Below are 7,227 nucleotides of genomic sequence, written 5' to 3'. Positions count from 1 at the left end.
AGAGGAAGCTGGGAGTGGGGGCCCCTTTCTGTTCGGGGCATCCTACCACAGTTCTCCAAGGAAGACCCCCAGGAGACCCAGATGGGGGATGCGACCTCGACCTGCCTCTCTCCCCGACTCTTATGGCCAGACTTGGGGTGCCTTGTGCAGGTGGAGGAGCTAAGGGCAGATAACAAGATGGACTGCCTGGCAGGCACTGGGGAAGGAGGGACTACGGGCTCACCTCCTTCCCACAGCCCAGCCACACCTGCTCTGGAAAGCCTTGTAAATCCTGGGTGGGGTTTGCCAGTCACGGATGCTGGCAGGGTTTCTTTGGCCCTGAGTAAAGAGAGACCCAGAGGGAGCACTGAGCTGCGCCAAGCCACCCTGTCTCGGATTCCTTCAAAAGGACCAGGTGAGAGAAGGTGAGGGGCTCCTCTCCCCGCCCTTGCACTCACACTTGTGCACGCCCAGGTGGAGGGAAACAGGGGATTGGGGAGGCTGGACCGCTGTGCCCTTGTGGGTCTCTGGTGCCCTCTGGGATGCACCCCCAACTCAGGACCTCCAGGAGAAGAAGGTCCCTCCCTCGGCAGCCAGGACCCCTCCCCAGCCAGCCGCCCCCCTTAGCTCCCTCCCCACTTCCTTCCAGGTGGATCTGTTTCTAGGGCTCCCACCGCCACCACCTCCCCCTTCTGCACAGGCCTGGAGTCCTTCCCTTCCTCCCTCCCTCAGCAGTTTCTAGGAACCACCCTGGCAGTAAAGGTGCAGGGCTCGCCAGCCAGTGGCCACAGGCTGCCATGCCACCCGTGGACTGCTCCCTCAGACCTAGGGCTCCTCAGAGCTTAGAGACTGGCATGGTCTTACCTCCGAGCACTGCCCTGGCCCAGGGAGGCGGCTCCGTCCCTCCTGCACTCCCTAATCCTGCTCTGAATTACAGCTTCTGTTCTGGGCAGAGAATAAAGGTGCAGTTTCCAAGGGATGGCCCTCCATTATCGTCTGAAGCTCCCTTCTCCTTCCCAGAGTGGAAGTGATAATGTCGGGAATCTGCGAATCCTGGGGAGGTGCGGAAAGACAGGCTCTGGGGGTTGCCACACTGGTGGGGTGGCTAGAGCTGGCAGGGCAGAGTAGAGAAAGGCTTTCAGAGCTGGGGGACAGGACGGGGCCCCGGGTGAGCGGAGCTGGGTTATTTCACAGGAACAACTGGTGGCAAAGCCGGAGGGGTGTGCGGGGCCAGGCCAGAGGCTGGGATTCTGTCTTAAGGGGCATGGCGAGCCCTGCAGGTGCTATGAGCTGGGGAGGGGCCGGGCCAGTGCTGGGTAAAGGGTACAGAGGGGAAAGGAGGAAGCCGGGCTGGAATAGAAAGACTGGGCGTGGTGGCTGATGCACTCTGGGAGGCCAAGGCGAGGCGGACGGATCAACTGAGGTCGGGAGTTCAAGACCAGCCTGACCAGTATGATAAAACCCCGTTTCTACTAAAAAAATACAAAAATTAGCCAGGTGTGGTGGCATGCGCCTGTAATCCCAGCTATTCGGGAGGCTGAGACAGGAGAATCGCTTGAACTCAGGAGGCGGAGATTGCAGTGAGCCGAGATCGCCTGCCATTGTACTCCAACCTGGGCAACAACAGCGAAACTCCATTTCAAAAAAAAAATACCTGGACGGGACAAAGAGAATCAAAAGAAGTGATCCAGGCTGGGCATGGTGGTTCACGCCTGTAATCCCGGCACTTTGGGAGGCTGAGACAGGCGGATCACTTGAGGTCAGGAGTTGGAGACCAGACTGACCAACATGGTGAAACCCCGTCTCTACTAAAAATACAAAAATTAGCCAGGCCTGATGGCGCGTGCCTGTAATCCCAGCTACTAGGGAGGCTGAGGCATGAGAATTGCTTGAACCGAGGAAGCAGAGGTTGTAGTAAGCCAAGATTGCGCCACTGCACTCTAGCCTGGGCGACAGAGTGAGACTCCATCTCATACACACACACAAAAAACAGAAGTGACCTGCAGATATTAGTGACCCCGTTCCTCTGAGGGAATTGGAGGCCGGGCTTCTGCTTCGAAATTGGGGCCCCTTTCTGTTCTGACATCCTAACTGCCATCTTCCAAGGGAAGACCCCCCAGGGCGCCCGGAAGAAGGAGGGGACCTTGACCTCCCTCTCTCCTCTGCCCCTATTGCCCCGCATGAGGTGTGTGATGCCTCAGGGCAGATAACAAGATGGACTTCCTGACCTCAGAGGACTGGGGAATACCCAAGCTCCTCTATCAGAAACCGCACAGCCCTGGATCACCCTCCAGCTGTTGGCATGTCTCAAGATTTCCTCGCGGGCCCCTGGTAGCTGCTTTTCCAATCTCCCCCTGCCATCTCAGCACCCTCCTCAGCCCTGTCACATCCCTGGGCCATCCCCTCGCTCACCTGAGCTTCTCTCAGCCTCGGGGCCCTGGGCCAGTCTCTGAGCCTCAGTTTCCTTTGCTGTGAAATGGACACAGTATCACCTACTTGCAAGGTTGTTGGGTTTTTTGTTGTTGTTGCTTTGGGGTTTTTTGGGAACAGGAACTCGCTCTGTTGCCCAGACTGGAGTGTAGTGGCAGGATCTTGGCTTACTGCAGCCTCGACCTCCCCGATCTCAGGTGATCCTCCCCCCTTCTCAGCCTCCTGAGTAGCCGGTACTACAGATGCATGCCAGCACTCTCATCGAATTTTTGTTTTTTGTAGAGACAGGGTTTCACCATGTTATGCAGGCTGGTCTTGAACTCCTGAGCGTAAGTGATTTGCCCGCCTTGGCCTCCCAAAGGACTGGGATTACAGGTGTGAGCTACCACGCCTGGAGAGGACTGTTGTTAAAACTCAGTAAAGGCCCGACGCAGTGGCCCACACCTGTAATTCCAAGACTTTGGGAGGCCAAGGCAGGTGGATCACCTGGTCCCGAGGAGTTCCAGACCAACCTAACCAACATAGAAGAAACCGTCTCTACTAAAGCTTTAAAGTAGCCAGGCATGGTGGTGCATGCCTGTAATCCCAGCTGCCAGGAGGCTGAAACAGGAAGAATAAGCAGACGAGGGAGAGGGAGAGGTTGTGGTGAGCAAGGTGCATAACCTGAAAGAGCAAAACTCCCGTTCAAAAAAAAAAAGGCCCAGGGCTCAGTGGCTCAACCTGTAATCCCAGCACTTGGGAGAGGCGAGGCAGACAGATACAAGGTCAGGAGATCGAGACCATCCTGGCTAACGGTGAAACCCGATCTCACTAAAAAAAATACAAAAACTAGCTGGGTGAGGTGGCAGGCATGTAGTCCCAGCCTTTCCCGGAGGCTGAGGCAGGAGAATGGTAAACCTGGGAGGCCGGGCTGCAGTAAGCTGGGATCCGACCACTGCACTCCCAGCCGGGGGACAGAGTGAGACTCCGTCTCAAAAAAAAAAAATCTCAGTAAAGATAGACCAGGTGTGGTGGCTCTGCCTGTAATCTCAGCAGGAAGTGAGGAAGGAGAACAGAGGACTCTCTTGTGGGGGAGTTCGAGATCAGGGTGGGCCCACATATAGCAAGACTCGGCCCACCCACCATCCTACAAAAAGCAACTCAAAAATATGCCTTCAGGCAGGAGGGTGCTTGGTTCAAAACTGACATAAGTGTGAGTTTGAGGCACCAATTCTGCTCTGTGAATACCAGGGATAGCCCATGGTTATCCACAAGGAAGAACTGTATTTCCTTTGTGCTCTAGGAGGAGGTGTGGTTTTGTTGTTGTTGTTGTTGTTGTTTCTTTTTGGAGGCGGGTTTAAGCTCTTGTTGTAGGCTGGAGTACGGTGGCGTCTCGGCTCACTGCAACCTCCGCCTCCCAGGTTCAAGTGATCCTTCACCAGCCTCCCAAGTAGCTAGAATTGCAGCTACATGAGCCTGCATGGCTAATTTTTTGTATTTAGTAGAAACAGGGGTTTCACCATATTATTAGGCGGTCTGAACTCCTGACCTCAGGTGATCCACCTGCCTCAGCCTCCCAAAGTGCTGAGATTACAGGCAAGAGCCACTTTGTACCTGGCTTTTTTTTTTTTTTTTTTTGAGACAGAGTCTCACTGTGTCCTCAGGCTGGAGTGCAATGGTAGATCTCCCAGCCACGCAGCTCTGGGGAATTATTGTTTTATCCTCCCCTGCAACCCTGCTGTTGATGGACAGACAAGGACAATGAAACACCTGCCTTGGCCTCCCAAAGCGTTGGGATGACAGGCTTTTACCAGAGAGGTAAAAGCCCTGGGTTAAAGTCACACAGCACGTAAGAGGTGCCTGATCACGCCGTGCAGGGCATCTCGCTTAAACCCTCAAAAATTCACAATCTCACAGCGCAGCTAGCTCTGTATGAGGCCTCCTACCTCTTCCTTCTCTCCCTGCAGTCCTTCCTTCCTTCCTTCCTTCCTTCCTTCCTTCCTTCCTTCGGTGAGAAAAAGTAGCATCTTTTCCTCACCTATCACAAAGTTGCAGCCGGGCACCACCTACCGTGCAAAGACACAAGCATAACAAGTGTATTTAAGGCAAAGTGTTACATGACATGGGAGCCTTCAGAGAGAAATGAGAAGGCCCTAAAGAAACAAGGGAGGCGGTGACCAGCTCAAGCCTGTAATCCCAGCACTTTGGGAGGCGAGGCAGGCGGGGATCCACCAAGGTCAGGAGATGAGACCATCCTGGCTAACACTTAAGCGAGAAACCCGTCTCTACTAAAGAAAAACACTTGCCTAAAAAATTAGCCGAGGAGGCTGGCGGGGTGGTGGTAGCCTGTGGTCCCAGCTACTCGGGAGGCTGAAGAAGAGGCAAAATGGCGGGAACCGGAGAACTGCAGTGAGCTGAGATCTGGCCACTGCACTCCAGCTTCTGGGCGACGGCGAGACTCCGTCTCAAAAAGAAGCAGAAGGAAACCTGGGTGGGTTTTGTCTTGTTTGTTTGTTTGATTTGTTTTAGATGGAGTTCACTCTGTAAGCCCAGGCTGGTCACAGTGGGCGTCTGGCTCACTGACCACATCCTGCCTTCCATGATCAGCGATTCTCCGCCTCAACCTCTGGCCAGCTGGGATTGTAAAATCGCGCCACCGTAACCCTGAAGCTGAAGCCAGGACAGGGTTTTTGCTATGTTGACAGACGGTCTCGAACTGCTAACCTCAGGAAGTGATCCACCACGTCACGGCTTCCGAAAGTTCTGGGATTACAGTCACTGTGCCGGCTACCCTCTGTTCTTTTTTTTTTGGGCGGGGTGTCCGTAGGCGCTGGAGTGCAGTGACCCGATCTCAGCTCACTGCAATCTGCACTTGCCTCCTGGGTTCCGCGCCATTCTCTGCCTCAGCCTCCCGGTAGCTGGGACTACAGGCCCACTGCTTAGCCTGGCTAGGATTTTTTTTTGTATTTTTGAAGTAGAGACAGGGGTTGCGTGTTAGCCAGGATGGTCTCGATCTCTCCTGACTGACCTCTCATTGATCCATGCATTCGGCCTCTCCCCAAAGTGTACTGGGATTATAGGAAAAGCTGAGCCACCAGCGCCCGGCCCGGCTACAACACCTGTTGTTCTATATGATCTATGGTTTAAATGCTAAATTTGACCACTGTCAATACACCCAATATGAAAAGTGGGAAACCCGGGTTCTTCACCCAGAGCCTATAATGAACAGTGTTCTTTGCTTTGTGGGTAACAATAGCAAACACTTACTGCCTGTGTATATGTGCCAGACACTGTTTTAATACTCAGAGAGGTGATGTCACTTGCCCAAAATCACACAGCTCATAAGTGTGAGAGTTTGAAATTGGCCAGAGCTTGTGCACCTTGTGGCCAGAGCTTGTGATGTGTCTTTGAGTCATCAAGTCCAGCATTCTGTGTTGGACTTAGTGAAAGGATATACTTTTGTAGTGATGAGGAAGGAGCTTTATCTAGAATTTGTGTGGTCAGCCGTGGTGGCTCATGCCTGTAATTCCAGCACTTTGGGAGACTGAGGCAAGTGGATCACTTGAGGTCAGGAGTTCGAGACCAGCCTGACTAACATGGTGAAACCCCGTCTCGACTAAAAATACAAAAATTGGTGGGGCGTGGCGGGGCGCACCTGTAATCCCAGCTATTCAGGAGGCTGAGGCAAAAGAATCGCTTGAACCCAGGAGGCGGAGGTTGCAGTGAGCCGAGATGGTACCACTGCACTCCAGCCTGGGTGACAGAGTGAGACTCCACCAAAAAAAAAAAGAAAAGAAAAGAAAAAAGAAAGAAAGAAAGAAAGAGACAAGAGAAGTGAACGGGTTCAAAGACCATAATCATACGTATCACACAAGACCGGAAGTGGCCCAGCTCTAGGGTCAGTTAATTTGGCAGATCCACAAAGTCATCAGTCACCTGAGCTCCATCCATCTTCATATGCTGTGCTACCATTTCTTAGCTGGATCGTCTCATGGTCCCAAAAGGGCTGCTACACATCCAGCCATCACATACAGATAATTCCTTTCAGAAACAGCAGAAAGAGGCTCGTTCTTATCTTGGTCCCTTTTGAAGAATGAATGAAACCTTCCTAAGCCTTCCAGCAACTTCTCCCAACTCCGATTGGTAGGAATCATCACATACCCACGTGGCCTGATAGGAGGCAAAAGAAATGAGACTTCTGGGATTAGTTTAACCTCAGATTCTGCAGCTGGGAAGTTGATCAGCCGCCTCTGAAGGACATGCAGCTTGCAGAAAATTACGTGTTACCAAGGAGAAAAAGGGAAATGGCTTTAGGGTAGATAACAGGGATGCCCTGAGGGGTTGTGTAGGTTGTTCACTGCACAAAGGCCCCTGGTCAAGAAGGCAAGTGGGGTTTAAACAGACCCACAGTCTACTCATCCAACCAGGTATCCTTGGCATTGTGTCCACCCAGACATCCAGAGAGCCCTCCCCTCCCCTCCCTCCCCTCCCTCCCTCCCCTCCCTCCCCTCCTGGACAGTGGTGGGGTCTTGCTCTGTCCTCCAGGCTGGAGTGCAGTGGCATGATCTTGGCTCTGCAACCTCCGCCTTCGGGTTCAAAGCGATTCTCCTGCCTCAAATCCCTCAAGCTGGGATTACGGCATCTGCCACCATGCCCAGCTAATTTTTATATTTTAGTAGAGCGGGGCCCTATCATGTTGGCCACGTTGGTCTCCAGCTCTGACCTCAGGTGATCTGCCCACCTTGGCCTCCCAAAGTGCTAGGATTACAGGTGTGAGCCACCGCGCCTGGCCACAACTCATCTTTTAGAGAGCCAGCCTACAAGCAATACGTAACCGTA

At 53.2% G+C, this 7,227-nt stretch overlaps 1 protein-coding gene across 2 annotated transcripts in view; it reads left to right on the top strand.

Moving 5' to 3' along the window:
- Positions 1 to 286: 286 nt before the first annotated feature.
- FUT2 (fucosyltransferase 2) overlaps positions 287 to 7,227 on the top strand; it is an 8,982-nt gene continuing 2,041 nt past the window's right edge. The window contains exon 1 of one of the 2 annotated variants that reach the window (XM_017952576.3): positions 287 to 394. The gene's annotated coding sequence lies outside the window, so the exon portion shown is untranslated. Of the gene's footprint in view, positions 405 to 7,227 lie in introns of both variants that reach the window. The other variant, XM_021931278.2, reaches the window with a different exon arrangement.

The sequence above is a fragment of the Papio anubis genome, unplaced genomic scaffold, assembly GCF_008728515.1.
Source record: "Papio anubis isolate 15944 unplaced genomic scaffold, Panubis1.0 scaffold498, whole genome shotgun sequence".
Classification (NCBI taxonomy): domain Eukaryota; kingdom Metazoa; phylum Chordata; class Mammalia; order Primates; family Cercopithecidae; genus Papio; species Papio anubis.
This window is presented reverse-complemented; position numbering and strand designations above follow the sequence as displayed.